At 34.2% G+C, this 17,544-nt stretch overlaps 3 long non-coding RNA genes across 4 annotated transcripts; 1 reads left to right on the top strand and 2 right to left on the bottom strand.

Moving 5' to 3' along the window:
- Positions 1-2,372: 2,372 nt before the first annotated feature.
- On the top strand, positions 2,373-12,147 carry LOC144432410 (uncharacterized). Of its 2 annotated transcripts, XR_013480601.1 has the most exons (3): positions 2,373-2,663; positions 11,623-11,683; positions 11,965-12,147. It is a non-coding gene; the product is annotated as an uncharacterized LOC144432410 (long non-coding RNA). The 2 variants fall into 2 exon arrangements; XR_013480600.1 differs by lacking the exon at positions 2,373-2,663 and having other exon boundaries at positions 11,238-11,683.
- LOC144432411 (uncharacterized) lies at positions 2,662-10,284 on the bottom strand. The gene is made up of 3 exons (XR_013480602.1): positions 9,813-10,284; positions 3,458-3,531; positions 2,662-3,299 (listed from the first exon to the last, which is right to left on the bottom strand). It is a non-coding gene; the product is annotated as an uncharacterized LOC144432411 (long non-coding RNA).
- On the bottom strand, positions 6,779-8,839 carry LOC144411874 (uncharacterized). The gene is made up of 2 exons (XR_013468938.1): positions 8,363-8,839; positions 6,779-8,085 (listed from the first exon to the last, which is right to left on the bottom strand). It is a non-coding gene; the product is annotated as an uncharacterized LOC144411874 (long non-coding RNA).
- Positions 12,148-17,544: the final 5,397 nt, after the last annotated feature.

Below are 17,544 nucleotides of genomic sequence, written 5' to 3' on the forward strand. Positions count from 1 at the left end.
CCAAATCGATTTATTGTCAACTAAATTGAGTTTTCAAGCAACTCGACTCAAAGCGATAAAGTGCCCATCTCGCTTTCTGTGCCTCAAAGTTTTGCCGCAATTGAATCCAATTTGAAATCGGTTTAATTCTTTCATAACAATTATTACGATGGTACTTGAAACAAAATCAGGAACATCGAAAGAAACCGATACAGACGAATACTTGCCGTTTGTTGACCAAAGTTGAGTGTAAAATCTTATAAAGGTGTTTTAATTCATTGATAGAAGAGGAGATTCTGACTACAAAGATTTAGAAGAAGTTTTAAGTTTTTGAGATGTAATATTTTTTTTGGATATAACGCTGTTGAGAAACCTTCTGATTCACATATCAACGTAATTTTTTGCTCAAAATCAAATTATTAAATAAATTCTGATATTTTTCAAAATGCTGTATTTCGCAAGTTTGAAGTGGTCCCGAAATCTCGTCACAACACGAGAAATTGATTCGATTTTAATTTTCGTATATTTGAAAATATTATCGTCTTTTAATAAAATTATTTCACCCCAACTTGTGCTGACTCACTTATTTATCCACTCTGGATTACCCGCGGAGGAACCCAAAGTATAATATACTATGGACTATAGTCAATAGGATAATTTCGGTGAAATGTGAGTTTGGTATTTATTTCAGGCGGGTTTGTAACTATTGAAACGCTAATGAAGTAAACTTTTAATTCGTTCATGATATTGATAAACTTTCTTCCGTTGATAGTGTATCTCATCATATCTGAAGTTATGAAGCGGTCTAACTAAACTATTGCAAACATAAAATACTATTCAAGCCGTTAATGCTTCCAAACTCAATAATATTGTATAGTAGTATCAACTCTAACACGCTACTGTACAAAAAGCAATTATGTCGCAATCAAAAAAATAGGCTTGTTTGATTTATAGTTCATTGCAATTTTTGGTTTTCCGCATCAAGGACAAGTTCGTATTATTAATATTAATTGAATTTGTAAATTGTTAAAAAAATCACTTTTAGCTGTTCAGTTGCACTTCCGACGCATATAAAAGATTATATTCAGAAATAAAGTTAAAGACGTATACGCTTTAATTTTTCTCGTTTCCTGATATCATGGAAAATATAGTCCATTGCAAATTTTATTTCCAATAAATATTTAACTAATCATATCTGGGATTTTAAGTTGGTCTTGAATTGTTCCCTAATGTGCAATGTTATATAGAAGTACCTCGAACACGAACACGGTTCTGTAAAGAAAACAACCAAGTCTCCTAGCTAGACTATTCAAAAGGGAATGTTTGCTTCTAGTTTATTGCGACTTTATATGTTATACTACAAAGATTTTGTATATTTATATATATTTAACAAATGCCAAATTATCTTAAGTATTGAAAAAAAATGAATCATCTCAAATGCAAGGAGGTTAGATTCGGTCTGTTTCTGTCAATGACCTAACGGTAACTTAATGAATACTGGCTATGTGATTTTCAGATTTTTTTCAGTATTTGTTGGCGCGTTGGTCCGTTCTTCAGTTACTCAGTAAATGTTTAGTAATATCTCAGATATATTTCAGTAAATGAAAGGACGGTACATAATCTCATTGGTGACAAATAGGTTGAAAGGAAAAAGTTATCCACGGTAGTCATCTAGCATTTTCCTTTTTTTCTTTGTACGGTATTTCCAATGTTTCAACCTGCTTGCCAAAAAAGTTTTAGATATTATCGCATATACGACATACACCTTTACTCTAAACTAAATTTTTTTTTTCCCACTACTCTTGTCTCAAGTCGACTTACCTGAAAGCTTATTCTTCCTATCTTCAGTGTTAATTCTGGATGGTGACAATAAGTAAACAGAAATTGTCACAACCATAGATTCGCGTTATGCATTGGGAAGTCTAACAATTTTTATCGTCAAGTTCGGTTTACTGTGAATTCTCACCCGTTTACAGTCAGTGAAATACCAGACAAAATATTCTATGCTTCGAGATTTTCTTCCACGAGATTCAGCCATTTGGAATTCAATACCTCATATTTATTTCTCAATCAAATCAACTGGAACTGCGTCAGTTGATATTTACTAACGCGCATTACCATTATTCTCTATATATACATAGTGTCAGTATCTATCGGTATTTTAATAGTCGTCGGTAGCTTCACTTTGAGTTTTCGTGACTTTGAGCAAATTTCCAATTGAAACGTCTCAGTGTTATGGTAGTTTTATATTATCAGCATTAATTATAGGCTATCACTTACTAAATCGCGATTGCTGTTATTGACATTCTTTGTGCCAATTTCCTTTCAATCCAATGGTTCAGTGACTCAATTTATTTACGCATGTCTCAAGTCATCCTCAGCTGTAAAAAATGTCAAAAGCGTATAAGTGCTATACGTTGGTACTTTTTTGGTAATTAAATTTTCATCATTACTGTACCATTCCTTGTTTACCAATCCGGTCCAATATGACGCCATAATGAGCATAAACATTGTTTTATAGACTTATAATTTGATTGCAGATAAAAAGCGATACAGGCGATTCCCTGCTCGTCTATCTATGTATGCTGTCCAACGTAGAATGTAGATTTGTATAACGGTGTTTCAATTCATTGATGGAAGAAGAGATTCTGACTACAAAGATTTGGAGAAGAATAATGACATGCGTAAGTTTTTGAGACGTACGATATTTTCGACAATATTCCTGTTTAAAGAATCTTCTTATTTTCTTTGAAAAGCAATCATATATGAACGTTATGTTTTGTTCAAAATCAAATTATTGACTAAAAATACTCATGTCTGTAGCTTTCAGATACTGGTATTTTTCCAAATGCATTACTCTCCTATTTGAAGTAGTCCCGAAATCTAGTCACAACATTAGAATTATTTTTGATTTTATTTTCCGTATAGTCAGGAATCTTCTCGTCATTTTATGAAATCATATTATACTCCGTAATGAGCTCACTCACTTATTCATCCACACTTGATTACATCGCGAGCTAACACGGTTCTTCTTGTTTTGATAACATTTAGGAATGAGTTAATCTTCTACTTTCCTGGCTTACGTGAATGGAGACCATTGTCAACGTGCCCCATGCCCTGTCCCAGCCAAATCGATTTATTGTCAACTAAATTGAGTTTTCAAGCAACTCGACTCAAAGCGATAAAGTGCCCATCTTGCTTTCTGTGCCTCAAAGTTTTGCCGCAATTGAATCGAATTTGAAATCGGTTTAATTCTTTCATAACAATTATTACGATGGTACTTGAAACAAAATCCGGAACATCGACATCTCGAACCTAACCTACAGAAAATAATGAAAAAACTGAATATAACATGCGGATATCTAAACAAATCTTACATTGGTGTACAGTGGCAATTAAAATTTACAAATATAAGCAGATAACTAAATCCATAAAATTATATATACATTACTCTTTTTGAGACTGATTAGATACATACCACATGTTTTAGATCCCCAGGTGACACTATCCAATAAAGTTTAATCCAAAGTGAACTCAATGTAACTTGAATGGCTAAAATATAAAAGCAGCTGTTATTTACCTAGTATAACTATAATACAGCCCTAACCTGCAGTCAAAAATTATATTTTAATTACAATCGGGCATCTCGCATTCAACCCCGATTCTAACTTCAATCCAAATAGGTATTCCTAACCGCAAAATTGAGAATACTAAAACCAATACTCAACATCATAAACGTCTCCGAAGACTTTAACTAACAATGAACATTAAGCTAGACAGTGACAATGCATCCGAGCTGCTTGCTATCAATTTGCTAATTACAGTGATTAATCGAAACACTATCGAAATACTGTTATGGTACACTGCGTCAGATGATTTTCGTCGACTGCGTAACGTCATCAGATTCAGAACTGAACTGAGTCCTTATAGGGGAGCTCTCGTTCAACATAACTGTGTCTAAATAACAAGTTCAAACTGTTACACTTAACGAACTAGTGCAATGAAAGTCATCAGTTAGCACATAATTATTTGAATCTTTTATACCGAGACCCTGACAATAATGGGAAAATGCAAGATTAGAAAAAAAAGCCCGCCAAGTTTTAAAAGAACAAATTAGCAAATCAGTCATCAAGTTAGGGTTATAAATGATTTAAAAATTTTAATTCCCGGAATAATCAGCATTCCTAACCCCAAGCCAAACCCTAACTGGATATTTACTTTTTTTAGTTAGAGCGGTGGCGGGGTTGTTTTTTGACGCAGGATTTGTAATAAAAAGATCCAAACGTTTCACATAAAAGTTACTCAATGTTGGGTTTCTTTGTTTTTGAATCAGGGACTAAGTTTGCCCTGACGAATACTTTTCTCTGTGGAGGTTAATTAAAAACCAGACAGACTTTACTAGAGACTCCGAGAACATTTGGAACAATGTCTCGAGGAGTACGATTTTAAACTCTGCTCTTATTGCGTGTCACCTGCTATTTCTCATTTGCATGTCCGGGTTCGGAGAAATATTTTACGACAGGCGCATCTACGACTAAACGTGACCGCAACCGACGACTGTGAGCAGCAATGAGGCAATTCCTGAACCTGCAAAACGCAGTTAAAACCTGTGCCGTGCGGTGTGCTCAAGTCTTCAGCGATTGCAAACAATCACTTTCAGCTTTCAGTACTTTCATCTGTTCAGTTGACCTACCGACGCACATAAAAGTTTATATCAAGAAACATAGTAAAACACTAATACGCTTTAATATTGCGATAATTATACTTGTTTCTTGATATTGACTCTTATTTCATTGCAAATTTCGTTTCATCAATTTTTTAACACGAACGAGGTGCTGCGAACGCGATTTTGTACATTTATATAATTTTAACTAATGCCAAATGATCTCAAGTATTGAAAAAATGAATTATTTTAAATGCAAAAAGTTTAGAAACGGTCTATTTCTGTCAATAAGCTATGCTAACAGTAACTTATTAAATACTGGCTATGTGATTTTTTCATGCAGTATTTGTTGGCGCGTTGTCCCGTTTTTCAGCTATCAATTTCAAGTCATATCTCAGATAAAGTTTATAATAAAAGGTCGGTACATATTCTCATTGGTAGAGAAAAAATAGGTTGAAATAAAAAAAAAAGTTATCCTCGATAGTCATTTAGTATTTCGCTGCATTTTCTTCATACAATATTTCTAATGTTTCGACCTGCTTGCCAGCAATTATTCGATATTATCGTATATACGCATACGCCTCAACTCTAAAGTGCTTTGATATATTTTCCTATCAACTCTTGTCATAAATCGATCTACCTGAAAACCTATTCCATTTATCCCTTTAATATTCTTGATGGTGACAATAAGTAAAATGAAATTAGTGGTCGTCGTTAGCTTAACTTAGAGATAGATCATCTTTTGAGTAAGTTCTCGTGAGTTTGCTTTGAGCAAATTTACAATGAAAACGTGTCAGTGTTGTTGTCGTGTTATATTGCCAGCATTAGTTATAGGCTATCACTTACTAAATCGTGATTGCTGTTCGTCTATCTACGTTTGCTGAAGTGTAGAATGTAGAATTGTGTTGAGGTGTTTAAATGCAGTTGAAACTCTTGCCGTTTAGGGAGCTTAAGTCTGTGGTAGTCGAAACTGCGCGAGGTAGAATTTCTATAATATTACAATCATTTTTGAAAGATCTGTATAATAGGATTCCTACATAAATTGTTTAACATCGAAAAAGTTTCAGTCAAGATATTTTTTTTAATTAATTATTATGAGGTATTCGGTCTTGTTGCAGGTTGTTTATCGAGCGTGAGAATCTTTAATCTTACATACATTCAGGAAACACGAGTGCGCTTTAGCTTAAAAGCCTTTTATGTTTTCTTTGTCCACATTGAAATGTTAGAAATAGGTTCCTCATGACGCAGTAATTAGTTAAAACAATGCAGTATATGCTTTATTTTTATTCCAGGGAGTCAGCGATACGCGCAAAAGACAGACTTTTATTAAGCTGAGAAGCATTTGAAAAATAAACACAAATTCTTTTAGAAAAGAATTTAGAAAAGAATCTTATTAATTAGTCCCAGGATAAATGAAAAAAATAAAATTCGGCTTCAAATTAATATTGACAATTCAGAAACGAGGCTTGGTGCGACTCCCACCTCAAATATTTCCATTTATAATTATGAATTCATTCACAAACCTTCCAAAACAATTGCTGGGGGAGTTGGCCTATATATTACTCGAGACCTTGGTTTTTGTGAGATTCATGAATACGATCTAGAACATCCAGACTGTGAAGATTTATGGATCAACTTAAAACTAAATTCCAACATCTCTTTCATAATTGGAGTAATCTATAAACACCCCAGAAAAGATATCATCAAATTTACCGAAACTATTTCCAATGCATTAGAAAAGTTGAATAGGGACAAAAAATTATTTATCCTACTGGGTGACTCGAACACTGATTTATTGAGTCATTCAACAGATCTGGCCACTATGAGGTATATTGATATACACCTTGCCAATTTATCACTGCCCCTAATTACTAAACCAACACGAGTAACTCGTACATCCAGTACATTGATAGATAATATTTTTACAAATTCCATTAACCATGATTTGTCAAGCTTTGTCATCCTAAGTGATATTAGTGATCATTATGCACAATTATGTACAATCTCTGCTCCCGTTAGTAAGATAAATAAAAACAGATTACTAAGGCGAGATATGAGACATTTCTCTATTGATAGCTATAGATCTGACCTAGAATGTTCTTTGCACCCCATATCGAATTGCCAAATTACATCTGATAATTTAAATATTTTATTCGATTCATTCATTCAGATATTTAAATCAACCATTGATGCCAATGCACCAATGAAACCACTGAGTCGGCGAGAGAATAGACTTCTAGCTAAACCTTGGTTGACTAAAGGCATCCGCGTATCAATTAAGACGAAACAGAAAATGCATAAAAAATATTTTAAAAATGGTAGCGACACAAAATATAGATTATACAAAACTTACAGCAATTTACTTAGAGTCTTGATAGCTAAAGCAAAGAAATTGTATTACTTTAATAAATTTAAACAAGTCAGTGGCGACGTTAAATCAACGTGGAACCTAATTGGGCGACTGGTCAATATAAAAAAAGACACAACATCAACAACTACAATTAAAGCAATAAAAACAGAAACTGGGCAGAAAGTAAGCAATCCAGATCTTATTGCCAACTATTTTAATGATTATTTTATCTCTATAGGCCCTAAGCTTTCTGAAAAAATCCCTCACACTGAATCTTTTTTGAGCAACCTTAAGAATCCAATAAAAGAGTCTTTTTTTCTGAGACCAATAACCGTCAATGAAGTATATTACACAATAGCAAGTTTACCTGATGGTAAATCGGTTGGTTATGATAATATTCCAGCGAAATTTCTAAAATATGCTGTTGACATAGTTTCCCCATTGCTATGTAAATTATTTAATGCCTCTATAGACTTTGGAATTTTCCCTCATAGTTTGAAAACTGCCAAAGTTTCACCGGTATATAAATCTGGGGATAAAGAATGTACATCAAATTATCGTCCAATATCAGTTCTATCCCCATTGACTTTAGTATTTGAAAGGCTTTTACATGCTAGACTAACCGAATTCATAGAAAGACATGGCATTATAAACAAATCCCAGTTTGGGTTCCAAAAACAACACTCCACTAATCATGCAATTCTCGATATGATTTCTTATTTCTATGATAAGTTAGAGAGTAGGGAATTTATCAGTGCTATTTTTCTTGACCTCAAAAAGGCATTCGATACCGTTGACCATAGCATACTAATTAGAAAAATGAACCATTATGGTTTTCGCGGCCACGCGTCAAAATTTTTCCAGAGCTATCTGAGTTATCGCCAGCAGTGTGTAAAAATCGGATCAAGTTGCTCCGAGCTTGCAACTGTACAATGTGGAATTCCACAGGGTTCGATAATTGGCCCATTAATGTTCCTCCTTTTCGTCAATGATCTTCCGCACGCCACTAACTTGCTTGTCAAACTCTTTGCTGATGATACCGGATTGTTTGGAAGTTCAGCTTCTCCAAGTGATTTGGAATTGGGTATGAACTCTGAAATGGATAAAATTTCAACTTGGATGACTAACAATAAACTCACGATTAATGTCGAAAAATCTAAATGCCTATTAATTAGCCACAAAAATAATCGTAAAAATAAAATTCGACTTGAGATTAGCATTAATGGATCTCTACTCGAAAATGTGAACTCATTTAAATACCTTGGCATCCACATTGATGATCAAATGAAATGGGCCACCCATATTAACTATGTTGCTGGAAAGCTGGCAAGTGCAACTGGTATGTTATACAAACTTAGAAAATTTCTTACCATGCCAGTCCTTCGAATGGTCTATTTTTCTCTTTTCCAGTCATATCTACAGTATGGTATCATATCATGGGGTAACGCATCGACTACTCTCCTTCGAAGATTGGAGGTTTTACAAAACAAAGCAGTTCGATCCATATGTAACGCACCATTTCGGTCTAGAATAGATCCTTTATACCACAGATGTGGAATAATTAAACTTGGTCATATTCATGAATTTGAGGTATTGAAACTCATGCACCAGTACTTTGATGACAAACTTCCCATGGCATTCACCGAATTTTTTACGAAGCAGAGTAATATCCATTCCTACTCTACCAGATCGGCTTCATCAGGTTCATTCCATGTCCCAAGGTACTCCTCGAGCAGAACACAGAAATCCATTAAATATATAGGTGTGAAACTGTGGAACGCTTTACCTAATACCATTAGATCCCTAGCATATTGCACTTTTAAAAGAGACCTAAAAAATAAATATATCGGTGATTATCTCTCCTCTTATACCAGTACGGGTAACCATTGAAATTTCTACTAAGATCGCTTACTTTTTATTACCGTAACGATCTGGCCTACACTGGCTAACGTCAATCAACCCGAACGAAAATAGGTGCAAGGAGTCGGAATCCGAGAGTATCTGCTACATTAATAGTTGATTCAAAAATCGTTCAGAGTGGAGAGCGATAGCTTATTGCCCTTAACCTACGTTCGCTATTATTTTCAATGACCAGGCCGTTTTATCTTTTCCTCTTTATTATGTACATTATATAGATGTAATAGTTTGTTTGTATTCCTCATTAGACCCAATGAGCATATATGCTCATTGTTAGACCTTATCAATTTTTCGTAAGTGTCTCCTAAATTGCATTTGCTGTAAATATTTTCGATTTACTGTTTGCCTTATATTGCTTTTAGTTGCATATTCCGCCAAACTTGCCCTTCCTATATTTTTTCTGTGCTTTTATCTTGCTTTCCTCGAGTTTTTATTAGTTGTTAGTAATTATTCCGTGAAAGTTACATTTTCTGTTTTACTGTGTCATAATCGCATACACTTCGAATGTCGCTGTAATTGTATCAGTTGTGACTTATTCCTAGGATTTATTCATTTTATCCCTCATTCAATTATATTTATTCTAACCTGTAGCGCTGTAGGTGTCGCTGCTTGAAGACCTTCTTAGGTCCCTCGCGACCCCGGTCACACAAAAACATGATTCGTACTGTAATTTATTCATTATGTCACTTCATGTTTGAACGTGTTTTTTTGTGATGACAAAATAAACGATTGATTGATTGATGATTGATTGATTGACAAGGTTCCACTTGAAAATGTCAACTCATACAAATACCTAGGTATCCACATTGATGACCAATTGAAATGGACATCACACATTAATTACATTGCTGGAAAGTTGTCAAGTGCAACAGGTTTATTATTTAAACTAAGAAAATTCCTCACCATGCCAGCTCTCCGATTGGTTTATTTTTCTCTTTTCCAGTCGTATCTGCAGTATGGCATTATAACTTGGGGTAGTGCGTCATCGACTCTACTCCACAGATTAGAAGTTTTGCAAAACAAAGCAATTAGAGCCATATGTAGTGCACCTTTCCGATCTAGACTAGATCCTTTGTACCACAGGTGTCGAATTATTAAGCTTGGTCATATCCATGAATTTGAGATACTGAAACTCATGCACCAGTACTTCGATAACAAGCTTCCCATGGCATTCGCGGGAATTTTCAGAAGGCAGAGTAATATCCATTCATACTCTACTAGATCAGCTTCGTCAAGTTCATATTACCGGTATGTCCCAAGATATTCATCAAGCAGGACACAGAAATCCATAAAATACACGGGTGTGAAACTGTGGAATGCCTTACCAAGTACCATTAAATCTTTAGGCTATTACGGTTTCAAATTATATCTAAAAAGTAAATATATTAGTTATTATCTCTCTTCCATCAGCCATTGATTGGAGTACCGTATTCAGTATGATTCGCCATCTTCTGTTCATAGCCCAGTAGTCGCATTTGTAGACTGTCGCCATGGCTGCCCAAAAAGCCGGAGGAACTATAGGTGTAAGGAGTCTATTTCTAAAGTACCCGGTACTTTAACTTTACCAACCTTGGTGCAACCTCTACACTAAAATGCCAAAATTCGTTATATTTTAATTTATTGAGCAAGCATATGCCTACCATTCTTTCGTAAATTTTATGCCCACTTACTGTGGAGCATATTGTATATATATACATATCAACGTTTTATGATTTATTAGAGCTTACCAACTTCTATTCAATTAGTCACTTACAATTTTGTCTTTGGTCTAACCCAGGGGTCGGGAACCTTTTTGGTCAAGAGAGCCATAAAATATACATATTTCCAATTGCATTTCCGTGCGAGCCATATACCATTTCTTCACTTAATCAGGCCTGAAATGTTTACTCAAAAGTCAACACATATAGTGTCAATATACATTTAATGTGATTTCTGATGCTGCATGTAGTCGCTGCGGGTCTTGAACGGTTGCTCACATGCAGCCCAAGTTGAAATCTACGATACTCATCAGCCTTTTTCGTTTAGGCATATCCGTAGTGTTTTAAAAACTATATCGCTTTGTGATGTCACAATATATGTTCCAGAATCCCCTTGTTTGTCACAATGCCTGTCTAGTAATATCTTACATAACATAGACATGTGCTGGGCGCGTGTTCTGAAACGTATTGGGAATTTCCTGCCAAATTCGGCTATAAAAGAGTTTGGGATCTCGTAACAATAGTAAGCTTAGTCTTAGAATATTATATTTTTCTGGGAGCCATATGCCGTCACCAAAAGAGCCATATATGGCTCGCGAGCCATGGGTTCCCGACCCCTGGTCTAACCATTTTCCCCTCGCTTGTCGTTTGTCTTTTATGTAACTTATATACTTTTATTCAAATATGCCTTTTTTATAAATTTATAGTTGAGTTGTTTTTCTTTTTTTTTCTCTATTATATGATTTTAGTAAAGTTGCGTTTGCTGCGAATTTTTTCAATGATTCAAAATATGTTCATCATAACGACTATTGCATAGTCAATGTTTGTAGCAAATGTAGTTATTTTTTTACACTGAACCAGTAACAGCGCTTTAGGTGTCGCTGCTTGAAGACCTAATAGGATCCCTCGCGACTCCTGTTGCACAAATATCATTATTATTATATTTATTTATTGTACCAATTTTTTGTGCATTTGATGTTTTTGTGACGACGAATAAATGATTGATTGATTGACAGGAGGAGAAGTCAAACCAGTTGCAGAGAAGAGAAAAAGATAACAAGAATATTTCAGTGAATTGTGAGTTTGCTGTTGTATTTAGGCTATTTTGTAACTATTGAAACGCTAATGAAGTAAACAAAATTGAGATCAAAGATCTTTTGAGTAATTTCGCGTGACTTTGCTTTGAGCAAATTTTCCTACAAAATCGAGTCAGTTGTATGGTTGTGTTATATTGTTAGAATCAGTTATATCACTTGCTGAATCGCATTTGCTGTCATTGACATTCAAAAGGTCCTAAACGTATGTACTTTTTTGATATTTAAACTTTTGTAATCATTTCATCCTTCTTTGTTCACCAGGTTGGCCATCGGTTCAGTATGACGTCAATATGAATGGAGTAATAATTTGAATGTTGAAAGAAACCGATACAGACGAATACTTGCCGTTTGTTGACCAAAGTGGAGTGTAAAATTGTATAAAGGGGTTTTAATTTATTGATAGAAGAGGAGATTCTGACTACAAAGATTTAAAAGAAGTTTTAAGTTTTTGAGGTGTAATATTTTTTTCGGATATAACGCTGTTGAGAAACCTTCTGATTCACATATCAACGTAATTTTTTGCTCAAAATCAAATTAGTGAATAAAATCACTTTATAACTTGTAGATTCTGATATTTTTCAAAATGCTGTATTTCGCAAGTTTGAAGTGGTCCCGAAATCTCGTCACAACACGAGAAATTGATTCGATTTTAATTTTCGTATATTCGGAAATATCGTCATTAATAAAATTATTTCACCCCAACTTGAGCTGACTCACTTATTTATCCACTCTGGATTACCTGCGGAGGCACCCAAAGTATAATATACTATGAACTATAGTCAATAGGATAATTTCGGTGAAATGTGAGTTTGGTATTTATTTCAGGCGGGTTTGTAACTATTGAAACGCTAATGAAGTAAACTTTTAATTCGTTCATGATATTGATAAACTTTCTTCCGTTGATAGTGTATCTCATCATATCTGAAGTTATGAAGCGGTCTAACTAAACTATTGCAAACATAAAATACTATTCGGGTCGTTAATGCTTCCAAACTCAATAATATTGTATAGTAGTATCAACTCTAACACGCTACTGTACAAAAAGCAATTATGTCGCAATCAAAAAAATAGGCTTGTTTGATTTAGAGTTCATTGCAATTTTGGGTTTTCCATCGTCAAGGACAAGTTTTAGTAATATTAAATTAATTGAATTTGTAAATTGTTAAAAAAATCACTTTTAGCTTTCAGTACTTTTAGCTGTTCAGTTGCACTTCCGACGCATATAAAATCTTATATTCAGAAATAAAGTTAAAGACGTATACGCTTTAATTTTGCTCGTTTCCTAATATCTTGAAAAATATAGTCCATTGCAAATTTTATTTCCAATAAATATTTAACTGATCATATCTGGGATTTTAAGTTGGTCGTGAATTGTTCCCTAATGTGCAATGTTATATAGAAGTACCTCGAACACGAACACGGCTCTGTAAAGAAACAACCAAGTCTCCTAGCTAGACTATTCAAAAGGGAATGTTTGCTTCTAGTTTATTGCGACTTTATATGTTATACTACAAAGATTTTGTATATTTATATATATTTAACAAATGCCAAATTATCTTAAGTACTGAAAAAAAAATGAATCATCTCAAATGCAAGGAGGTTAGATTTGGTCTGTTTCTGTCAATGACCTAACGGTAACTTGATGAATACTGGCTATGTGATTTTCAGATTTTTTCAGTATTTGTTGGCGCGTTGGTCCGTTCTTCAGTTACTCAGTAAATGTTTAGTAATATCTCAGATATAATTCAGTAAATGAAAGGACGGTACATAATCTCATTGGGGACAAATAGGTTGAAATGAAAAAGTTATCCACGATAGTCATTTGGCATTTTCCTGTATTTTATTCATACGGTATTTCCAATGTTTCAACCTGCTTTCCAGAAATTTTTAGATATTATCGCATATACGACATACACCTTTACTATAAACTAAAGTTTTTTTTTTATTTTCCTACAACTCTTGTCTCAAGTCGACTTACCTGAAAGCTTATTCTTCTTAACTTCAGTGTTAATTCTGGATGGTGACAATAAGTAAATAGAAATGGTCACAACCATTGATTCGCGTTATGCATTGGGAAGTCTAATAATTTTAATCGTCAAGTTCGGTTTACTGTGAATTCTCACCCGTTTACAGTCAGTGAAATACCAGACAAAATATTCTATGCTTCGAGATTTTCTTCCACGAGATTCAGCTATTTGGAATTCAATACCTCATAGTTATTTCTCAATCAAATCAACAGGAACTGCGTCAGTTGATATTTACTAACGCGCAATATTATTTTTCCCTATATATACATAGTGTCAGTATCTATTGGTATTTTAGTAGTCGTCGGTAGCTTCACTTTGAGTTTTCGTGACTTTGAGCAAATTTCCAATTGAAACGTCTCAGTGTTATGGTAGTTTTATATTATCAGCATCAATTATAAGCTATCACTTACTTAATCGCGATTGCTGTTATTGACATTCTTTGTGCCAATTTCCTTTCAATCCAATGGTTCAGTGACTGAATTTATTTACGCATGTCTCAAGACATCCTCAGCTGTGAAAAATGTCAAAAGCGTATACGTGCTATACGTTGGTACTTTTTTGGTAACTAAATTTTCATCATTACTGTACCATTCCTTGTTTACCAATCCGGTCCAATATGATGCCATAATGAGCATAAACATTGTTTTAAAGACTTATAATTTGATTGCAGATAAAAAAAAACGATACAGGCGATTCCCTGCTCGTTTATCTATGTATGCTGACCAACGTAGAATGTAGATTTGTATAACGGTGTTTCAATTCATTGACGGAAGAGGAGATTCTGACTACAAAGATTTGGAGAAGAATAATGACATACGTAAGTTTTTGAGACGTACGATATTTTCGACAATAACCCTGTTTAAAGAATCTTCTCATTCACATTAAAAAGCAATCATATATGAACGTTATGTTTTGTTCAAAATCAAATTATTGACTAAAAATACTCATGTCTGTATCTTTCAGATATTGGTATTTATCCAAATGCATTACTTTCCAATTTGAAGTAGTGCCGAAATCTAGTCACAACATAAGAATTATTTTTGATTGTATTTTGCGTATAGTCAGTAATCTCTCGTCATTTTATGAAATTATATTATACTCCGTAATGAGCTTACTCACTCATTCATCCACACTTGATTACATCGCGAGCGAACACGGTTCTTCTTGTTTTGATAACATTTAAGAATGAGTTAACCTTCTACTTTCCTGGCTCACGTGAATGGAGACCATTGTCAACGTGCCCCATGCCCTGTCCCAGCCAAATCGATTTATTGTCAACTATATTCAGTTTTCAAGCAACTCGACTCAAAGCGATAAAGTGCCCATCACGCTTTCTGTGCCTCAAAGTTTTGCCGCAATTGAATCCAATTTGAAATCGGTTTAATTCTTTCATAACAATTATTACGATGGTACTTGAAACGAAATCAAGAACATCGACATCTCGAACGTAGCCTACAGAAAACAATGAACAAACTGATTATAACATGCGGATATCCAAACAAATCTTACGGTAGTGTACAGTGGCAATTAAAATTTACAAATATCAGCACATAACTAAATGCATAAAATTATATATACTTTACTTTATTTGAGACTGATTAGATACATACCACATGTTTTAGATCCCCAGGTGACACTATCCAATAAAGCTTAATCCAAAGTGAACTCAATGTAACTTGCATGTCTAAAATATAAAAGCAGCTGTTATTTACTTAGTATAACTATAATACAGCCCTAACCTGCAGTCAAAAATTATATTTTAATTACAATCGGGCATCTCGCATTCAACCCCGATTCTAACTTCAATTCAAATTGGTATTTTTAACTGCAAAATTGAGAATACTAAAACCAATACTAAACATCAGAAACGTCTCGGAAGACTCTAACTAACAATGAACATTAAGCTAGACACTGACAATGCATCCGAGCTGCTTGCTATCAATTTGCTAATTACAGTGATTAATCAAAACACTGTCGAAATACTGCTGTGGGACACTGCGTCAGATGTTTTTCGTCGACTGCGTAACGTCATCAGATTCAGAACTGAACTGAGTCCTTATAGGGGAGCTCTCGTTCAACATAACTGTGTCTAAATAACAAGTTCAAACTATTACACTTAACGAACTAGTGTAATGAAAGACATCAGTTAGCACACAATTATTTGAATCTTTCATACCGAGACCCTGAAACTAATGGTAAAATGCGAGATTTGAGACAAACACCACGCCAAGTTTTAAAATAACAAATTAGCAATCATTCATCAAGTTAGGGTTATAAATGATTTGAAAATTTTAATTTCCGGAGTAATCAGCATTCATAACCCCAAGCCAAACCTTAACTGAATAAATACTTTCTTTAAGTTAGAGCGATGACGGGGTTGTTTTTTGGCGCAGGATTTGAAAAAAAAAATCCAAACGTTTCACATAAAAGTTACTCAATGTTGGGTTTCTTTATTTTTGAATGAGGAACTAAGTTTTCCCTCAGTAATACTTTGCTCTGTGGAGGTTAATTAAAAACCAGACAGACTTTACTAGAGACTCCGAGAACATTTGGAACAATCTTTTGTGGAGTACGATTTTGAACTCTGCTCATAATGCGTGTCATCTGCTATTTCTCATTTGCATGTCCGGGTTCGGAGAAATATTTTACGACAGGCGCATCTATGACTAAACAAGATCGCAACCGACGACTGTGAGCAGCAATGAGGCAATTCCTGAACCTGCAAAACGCGGTTGAAAGTCGTTCAATGCGGCAAAAAATCACTTTCAGCTTTTAGTACTTTTGTCTGTTCAGTTGACCTACCGACGCACATAAAAGTTTATATCAAGAAACATAGTAAAACAATAATACGCTTTAATAATACGATACCTGTACTCGTTTCTTGATATTGAAGAAAAATGTTCGATTCCTCTTACATTGCAAACTCTGTTTCATCAAATTTTTAATAGTTCTGGATTGTGACAATAAATAAAATGAAATTAGTGGTCGTCGTTATCCTAACTTTGAGATCATTTTTTGAGTATGTTCTCGTGAGTTTGCTTTGAGCAAATTTACAATGAAAACGTGTCAGTGTTATGGACGTGTTATATTGCCAGCATTAGTTGTAGGATAGGCTATCACTTACTAAATCGCGATTGCTCTCATTTAACATTGTTTGTGCCAAGTTCTTTTAACCCAACGTTTCAGTGACTAAATTTATTTACGCATGTTGTAAGGTATCCTAAGCTTTGAAAAATGCCAATAGCGTGGGTCCTGAACGTTGGTAGCTTTTGGTATTTAATCTTGCATCATTATTTCATCCGTCTTTGTTTCTCAGGCCGGTTTGCGATTTAGTATGACGGCATAAGGAATATAAACACTATTTTAATGAATCTAATTTGGCTGTTCGTCTATCTACGTTTGCTGACAAGTATAGAATGTAGAATTGTATAAAGGTGTTTAAATGCAGCTGAAACTCTTGCCGTGTAGTGGGATTAAGTCTGTGGTAGTCGAAACTGCGCGAGGTAGAATTTCTCTAATATTACGAATTATATAATTTTTTGAAAGATCTTCATAATAGAATTCCTACATAAATTGTTTAACATACTAAATTTTTTGTAAAAATTCTTTTTAACACGTCAAGAAAGTTTTAGTCAAGATATTTATTTTAATTGAATATTATGAGATTTTCGGTCTTGTTGCAGGTATTTCTCGAGCGTGAGAATCTTTCATCTTACATACATTCAGAAAACGCGAGTGCGCTTCATAAAATCGAGTCAGTTGTATGGTCGTGTTATATTGTTAGAATCAGTTATATCACTTACTAAATCGTGTT

Source organism: Styela clava, chromosome 15, assembly GCF_964204865.1.
Source record: "Styela clava chromosome 15, kaStyClav1.hap1.2, whole genome shotgun sequence".
NCBI lineage: Eukaryota > Metazoa > Chordata > Ascidiacea > Stolidobranchia > Styelidae > Styela > Styela clava.